The sequence below is a fragment of the Mastomys coucha genome, unplaced genomic scaffold, assembly GCF_008632895.1.
Source record: "Mastomys coucha isolate ucsf_1 unplaced genomic scaffold, UCSF_Mcou_1 pScaffold17, whole genome shotgun sequence".
Lineage (NCBI taxonomy): Eukaryota > Metazoa > Chordata > Mammalia > Rodentia > Muridae > Mastomys > Mastomys coucha.
Genome location: NW_022196899.1, coordinates 100,749 through 108,724, shown reverse-complemented (window position 1 = coordinate 108,724; position 7,976 = coordinate 100,749). Strand labels below are relative to the sequence as shown.

The 7,976-nt window shown below is 35.6% G+C and overlaps 1 long non-coding RNA gene across 1 annotated transcript; it reads right to left on the bottom strand.

The window, feature by feature from the left end:
* Window positions 1-2,288: 2,288 nt before the first annotated feature.
* LOC116094695 lies at window positions 2,289-3,382 on the bottom strand. The gene is made up of 2 exons (XR_004120260.1): window positions 3,063-3,382; window positions 2,289-2,327 (listed from the first exon to the last, which is right to left on the bottom strand). It is a non-coding gene; the product is annotated as an uncharacterized LOC116094695 (long non-coding RNA).
* Window positions 3,383-7,976: the final 4,594 nt, after the last annotated feature.

Sequence of the window (7,976 nt, the reverse complement as noted above, 5' to 3'; positions counted from 1 at the left end):
ATCTTGAGGAAGAATGAAGCATCATGGGGCCCAACTGTTAACTGCCTATAAATCTTGGGGAAGAATGAAGCATCATGGGGCCCTACCTCAATGAAGTGTTAACTGCCTATTTACCTTCATGAAAGGGAATAGATTCATGAATTCATGCCCCCTCTATGACCAAAAGTAAATGGGCATAATTTTTTGCAATTATCCTTCATGTTAGCATAACTGCTGATAATTCAAGAGGACAATATTTGTGTCATGCATGGAAAACCATGTTCCAAACATTATACCTTGAATAACATATCTTACAGATCCTCTAATAAGTTCCTTGACCATAAAAGTTATAAGAAACAAAAGAATGAAAAAAGAGGCAGTCACTGTACTAAATCAAAAGAAACTCAAGAGAGTGTTACTTTGGACTTCATGTTGGAACAGAAAAAAAATGAAGTTAGATGATACCTCAAATCTCTCCAAGATTCATAAGCATTTAATGGTTTCTATAGCTATTAGACGTCACAATTCCATCCTCTTCCTCAAAGATGTATAGGCAGTCAACTATTAGCAAGTACAAGGAGGAGAGAGGGCTAATATGAAATCCATGTAAATACTGGTTAAATGAAAGACCTGTATGACAAGAACTTCAAATCTTTGAAGAAGGAAATTGAAGAAAATATAAGAAGCTGGAAAGATCTCCCATGCTCATGGATGGGTAGGATTGGCATAGAAAACTTACAAGCTTACCAAAAACAATCTATAGATTGAACACAATTCTCATCAAAATTCCAACTTAATTCTTTACAGACCATGGAAGTTCACACAAGTAGTAATAGAACAGATGATATGTTTTGGAGAAATCAAGAACTAACTTAAAGGGAAAAAATACCCTGTGAGTGGTCTTGGGAGATATAAATTGTATACAGAATATGAAAGGTTAACTGAAGGAGGGATACTATGTAGATGCTAAGAGAAAGTGTTTTTCCACACTGGGTAAGATCTTTCAGTGATGCTGCTGTTTGGGAGTCAACTATTTTCTTATATCTATGGTTGAATAATACATGCTCGTGTAAGCCTAGTAAAACTTAGTTCATCAAGATAGATTTATGTAGGATAATTTCTTTGGTTTGTCCATTGAAACATACTATCCAGGATAAAGAGGTGTTTTCTTTAGGGGAAAAAGAAACATTTTTAAAAATTTTGTGCATGTGTGTGTGTATGTGTGTGTGTGTTTACACACGCACAAATATCTGTTAAAGATGAAGAGTTCTGTGTTGGAAGAAATAAGAGATCTGAAGCAATATGGCCAGAAACATTAAAATATATGATGTGGAAAGGGAAGAAAATATTGCATAGTTGTCTCAGGTATAAAGCAGACTTAAATGTGTGTATGAGAAACTATGAGAAGATTTTTTGGGGGGAAGGGGATCTGGACAGGGTTAAAGAAGGACAAGGAGAATAGTTTAATGAAGAAGGGGCAATTGTATTTCTGTATGATAAATTCTATTATATTGTATACTAATTTAAAAATGCTAGTTCTGCAGTCAAGATTCACTAGGCAAGGCTCTGTATGAACCCCTATAGGCACCTCCCATTCACTCTTCCACCAATCATAATCTGTCTTTATTTGCTTCCACTCCACAGACTCAGGCTTTCCAAAAAGGCCTGAGTGACCCCCCCCCATTGGTAAATCCAACAAGAACATGTTCAATCCTTATATTTAGCCTACAAGAGTCTATGTTTAACCTTCTTAACATTCTTTTGTCTGTATTTGTTCTTTCTTCCAGCCATGTTATAACAATGATCTTTGCCTAAGATTTTTCTCACCCATTCTGGCAATTCCATGCATCCTTACAAATAAATAAATAAATAAATAAATAAATAAATAATGATAGTTCTATATGTAAAACTATATAAGATGATAAAGCTAAACCTTTTAATTAATAATTTTAAAAGATGTTTTCAGTGGACCTCAAGCATACACACATACACACACACACACACACACACACACACACACACACACATACAGAGCCTAGAGATGTGAAACATTCAATAGTTAGAGACAATAAATATGCAATTAGATATTACTAAAGGATATACAGTTAACCCATAGTTATATGCCTAATTTCTACTATAACTTTCAAAATGAGGGTCTCTCACAATTTAATATCTAGACATTTAATATTCCAATCTACATGATTTTAGTTGTTAAAATTATACTGTCTAAGCTAAAAATCATTTTTTAAAACTTACATCTTAATCATGTTTTAGCATCACTAATACTTAGTAAATGGATCCACATAATAGTTGATGGTGAGATCTTTTTATTTAGGTTTCATATCTGCCTGTGAAGAAAGATAAAATAGAAATGGTTTTAAAACTTCTCATTTTTAAAAATCAGTGACTAGTATAGCAAATTTTCTAACAATCCATTTTATAGCTTGTATTATTTTCCTTAAAATTTGATTTGTCTTCTGAACAAATCCTAAAATATATTTACTTTTTTAAAAAAAATCATATTTCAAAGTATGATAAATATATATATCTATCAAATTTGAGCTATATTCTTTCAAATATTTATTCTTACAATTTCTATTTAAGTACTTTTTAAGGATAGTCAGTGTAAAGCAAATATTTTCATTGCTACTCTTTTATTTTCAATCATTTGTTGTTAACATACATTTTTCTTTTTGAATATCATGTAGTATAATTTAAAATATTGTCAAAATTGTCTTTCAACTTTGCCACTGAAGAACTATCATTTCTCCCATTTTGTTTCAGATATACTGGTTTGCAATTACTAGTGAAAGAAACAGGATATATTTCTAGATATACTAAATATTCCATGATACTTTAATTGAAATGTGTTTACCCAAATTCTCTTTGAATTTTATATTAAATCTTTCTCAAATCCTGACCTCTGAAATAACTCAGCTAGCACTAGACATCAAAATCACTACGACCTTAATCTTTTCACAAAGATAATGCTATTTATGCCAGACTGTTTAATACTACCTTGCCATAAGTTTTTGAAAGTATAGAAGTTTCCGAGTTCACTAGGAACATAAATAAAAACTGACCTGTGAGTTTGATGTTTTTCACCAATGCTGATATGTGGAGGGATCCAATGTGGCCACATACTGTTTAAAGTATGTTGTAAAAGGTGCGCCTTCTACGAATGAAATAGTAGAAAGCAACACACAGTTTTATGAACAATATTATCAGAAACAAGAGTAATACTGTCCACGTCATCATAATTGTTACGAGCAGACGCTCATTTGAAGCAGAATTTAACTCTTGGTCCATGACTAGATGATGAAGTTTATGCGGAAAATAGAGTCAAGAGTCTCTGAACTTCAAACTGTTCCCTTCAGGTTCAGGGAGCAATGTGAGACATCCACAGGGCTTCCTGCTACTTTACTAGCTACCTCACAGACCAGCTGGATCTGCCAATTGTCATGTCATTGCTGAGAATAATAGCAGTAGTCACAGCAACCTGTAAGAGAGATAGGCTTTTTACACTTGACCAAAATCTCCTTTTTACTAGTTTTAAAGATAAATATGAAGAGAATAGACTATTTTCTACAGTTTTCTTTTCCACACCACCATGTTTTTGATCACGATATTTATAAAGTCTATTAATTTGCTGTATTTTTCTACTCATGGGTTTTTTCTATTAAAATCAACCGATAGCTTCATTGTTATCAAACATTTTCTTATGATACTCTTCAAGGAATGAGATAAAAATGAATCCAAAAATTAATGTGGAAATACAAAAGACCATGCTCAGACAAAGCAATTCTATTCAGAAAAAAAGAGCCAAAGCATTATATTTAAGTGACCTTAAATTGCACAACAGTGCCATAGTGTCTAAAGTAACATTATATTAGAAGAAAATTAGATATGTAGAGCATGGCACATAATGGAAGAGTCAGATAAATTCACACAACTATGAACATCTAATTTTAATAAAGGTGTCAAAACATGTACTGAAATAAAGGAAAGTTAGCTTTTTCAATAAATGGTTATCTGAAACAAAACAAAGCACTGTATATCCACCTACAAAATAATATACATGTCTTTTTCTATATACTGGATTAAAAACGGGTCATTTAAAAGTTGAATACTAGAACTGCAGATAATATCTGCCTCCACTTCTCCTTTCTAACTCCTTCCATAGTCCTCAAGTCTCATTTTTATTTGTAGCTTATTATCTAGTTAGTGCTGCTCCTTCCATAATCCTCACATCTTCTCTCCTACTTCATGTCTTATTTTCTAGTCCAGAGTGCATATGATCATACAGACTTAGCCACTGGAGCATAGGGCACATCCCTACAAACTGACAGCACCTCCCTCAGGAAATTAGCAAGTGCCAAGAGCTCCTCAGCTGAGGTAAGGCTCTCTGAACTCCTTCCCTAACAATTCTGTGAGGTTGATTGGCTTTTTTTTTCTTATGTAGGGCTTATATAAACAACTACATATGCTGTGATTCATGAATGAAACAGCTTTGTCATGTGGAACACACTACTTGTCAACAGCCCTCTATGAGAGCTGGCTCTTACAACCTTTCTTCTTCCACTTCACAGCTTTCCCTTAGCAAAACAATACAAGTAGGTTTACATCTGTGGCTTACACATTCTGCAATCATACTTTGATTTATTTATTTATTTATTTATTTGCCAGATACACAATGTCACATATGTGTTGCCTTCTGTGGAGTAGACCTTAAATCTAATAGAAGGAGTTGGTCAACACAGTAACATTTGTACCACTATTGCATACATCAGCACACCAGCATGAGCTGCCTTGCTGGTTATATTATAGCTCATATTATTCATAAATCTCTCAATCTGTTGATCCACACTCCCTCCAAATTCTAACAGAGCTTTCTGTTACTATGAAAGCTAGCCCACAGAAATAAGGTTTCTGGTCAGTACCAACCTGATTTTTCCATGTATTGTCAAAGTATGTAGCATTTTCTTAATATAGTACTAGCATCAAGTTCTGATGGGCAAAAAATAAAAAAAGGAATGTCAATAAGTCTATATTGTTCTGTTCGATATCTCTGACCCCTTTTCTAACTAATAACTTGAAGTGTAATATCTCATACTTTGCACTGAAAATTTTATTTTATATAGTATGGCTTTTGGTAGAAATATTATTTACCATCACCACTCCATGTAGAAGATAGAAATATGTTTTAACATATATAAAGGGATTACAGCACTTTAAGTTTTCATGGATATCCATTTAAAATATCCTCATTGTTAGCTATCTCTCCATCCAGCATGTTCTCTGGTTTGTACTGCGTCCTCTTTCCCACCTGAACCTTCACTTCATAATCACCCTCTCCTTCTTAATACTGCCTGTGTTCTATTATTACCTTTTCTTTAAATCCCTACACAGCTCCTTTCTAGTTTTCTGGCTTTTGTGGGTGCTTTAAATTAAAAGTACAAATCTAAAGATCCAAATCTAGCAAATATCTACAAAGTAGTGAGTACATACCACGCATGTATTTTGGGTCTGTGTTACCTAATTCAGGATGATATTTGCTAGTTCCATCCATTTGTCTACAAAACTCAGGATGTTCTCCTTCATAATAGCTGTGTAGTATTCCATTGTGTAAATGGATACATTTTCTGTATCCATTGGGTAGTTTCCAGCTTCTGGCTATAACAAACAAGGCTGATATGAACATAATAACATGTGGCCCTTTGGAGTGGTGGGGCATCTTTTGGGTATGTTACCAAGAGTGGTGTTGCTGGGTTTTCAGGTAGATCTATTTCCAATTTTCTGAGGGACCACCAGATCGTTCCAGAGTGGTTGTACCAGTCTACAATCCCACCACCAATGGAGGAGTATTCCTCTTTCTCCACGTCCTTGCCAACATGTGCTGTCACCTGAGTTTTTGATCTTAGCCATTCTGACAGGTGTGAGGTGGAATTTCACGGTCGTTTTGATTTTCATTACTCTGATCACTAAGGACTTTGAATATTTCTTTTAGGTGCTTCTCAGCCATTTGAGATTCCTCTGTTGTGAACTCTTGGTTTAGTTCTACACTGCATTTTTTTGATTTGGTTGTTTTGCTTTTTTGGTGGTTAGCTTCTTGAGTTCGTTATATATTTTGGATATTAGCCCCCTATTGGATGTGGGGTTAGTGAAGAGTTTCTTCCCAATCTGTAGGTCAATGATTTGTGTTATTGACTATATCCTTTGCCTTACAGAAGCTCTTCAGTCTCTTGAAGTCATATTTATCAGTTGTTTTTTTTTTTCATTTTTATTAGATGATTTCTTTATTTACATTGCAAATTTTATCCCCTCCAAAAAACTCTCTATCCCATTTCCTCTCCCTGTGCTCACTAACCCACCTGCTCCTGCATCCCTGTCCTAGCATTCTACTACACTGGGGCCTAGAGCCTTCACAAAACCTAGGGATTCTCCTCTCATTGATGTCTCACAAGGCAATCTTCTGCTACATATGAGGCTGGAGCCATGAGTCCCTCCATTTGTACTCTTTGGTTGATGATTTAGTCCCTGGGAGCTCTGGGGTTTCTAGTTAGTTCATACTGTTGTTCCTCCTATGGGGCTGCAAACCCTTCAGCTCCTTGGGTTCTTTCTTTAGGTCCTCCATTGGGGACTTTGTGCTCAGTCCACATCTGTTTTAGTCAGGCACTGGCAGAGCCACTCCAGAGACACCTATATTAATCTCCTGTTATTAAGCACTTGTTGGCATCCATAATAGTGTCTGGGTTTGGTAACTGTATATGAGATGGATCCCCAGGTAGGACAGTCATTGGATGGCCTTTCCTTCAGTTTCTGCCCCAAACTTTGTCTCTGTATTTCCTACTATGAGTATTTTGAGCCCCCTTCTAAGAAGGACTTAAGTATCCACACTGTGGTCTTCCTTCTTCTTGAGCTTCATGTGGTCTGTGAATTATATCTTGGGTATTCTGAACTTCTGGGCTAATATCCACTTATCAGTGAGTGCAGGCCAAGTATGTTCTTTTGTGATTTGGCTATCTCATTCAGGAAGATATTTTCTAGTTCCATTCATTTGCCTCAGAATTTCACAAATTCATTGTTTTTAATAGCTGAGTAGTACTCCATTGTGTATATGTACCACATTTTCTGTATCCATTCCTCTGTTGAAGGACATCTGCATTCTTTCCAGCTTCTGGCTATTATAAATAAAGCTGCTATGAACATAGTGGATCATGTGTCCTTATTACACGTTGGAGCATTTCTGAGTATATGCCCAGGAGTAGTATAGCTGGGTCCACAGGCAGTACTATGTCCAATTTCCTGAGGAACTGCCAAACTGATTTCCAGAGTGGTTGTACCAGCTTGCAGTTCCACCAGCAATGAAGGAGTGTTCCTCTTTCTTCACAACCTCCCCAGCATCTGCTGTCACCTGAGTTTTTTATCCTAGCCATACTGACTGGTGTGAGGTGGAATCTCAGGGTTGTTTTGATTTGCATTTCCCTGATGACTAAGGATGTTGAATATTTCTTTAGGTGCTTCTCAGCCACTCGGTACTCCTCAGTTGAGAATTCTTTGTTTAGCTCTGTACCCCATTTAAATAGGGTTATTTGGTTCTCTGGAGTCTAACTTCTTGAGTTCTTTGTATATATTGGATATTAGCCCACATTTATCAATTCTTGATCTTAGAGCATGGATTAGCATTGGATTTCCATTTAGGAAATTTCCCCCTGTGCCAATGAGTTCAAGGCTCTTTCCTACTTTCTCTTGTATTAAGTCAGTATATCTGGTTTTATGTTGAGGTCCTTGATCCACTTGGATTTGAGCTTTGTGCAAGGTGACAAATATGAGTCTATTTTCATTTTTCTACATACAGACAGCTAGTTAGACCAGTACCATTTATTGAAGTTGCTATCTTTTTTCCACTGTATATTTTTGGCTTGTTTGTCAAAGATCAAGTGTCCTTAAGTGTGTAGTTTTATTTCTGGATCTTCAATGCTATTCCATTGATCATC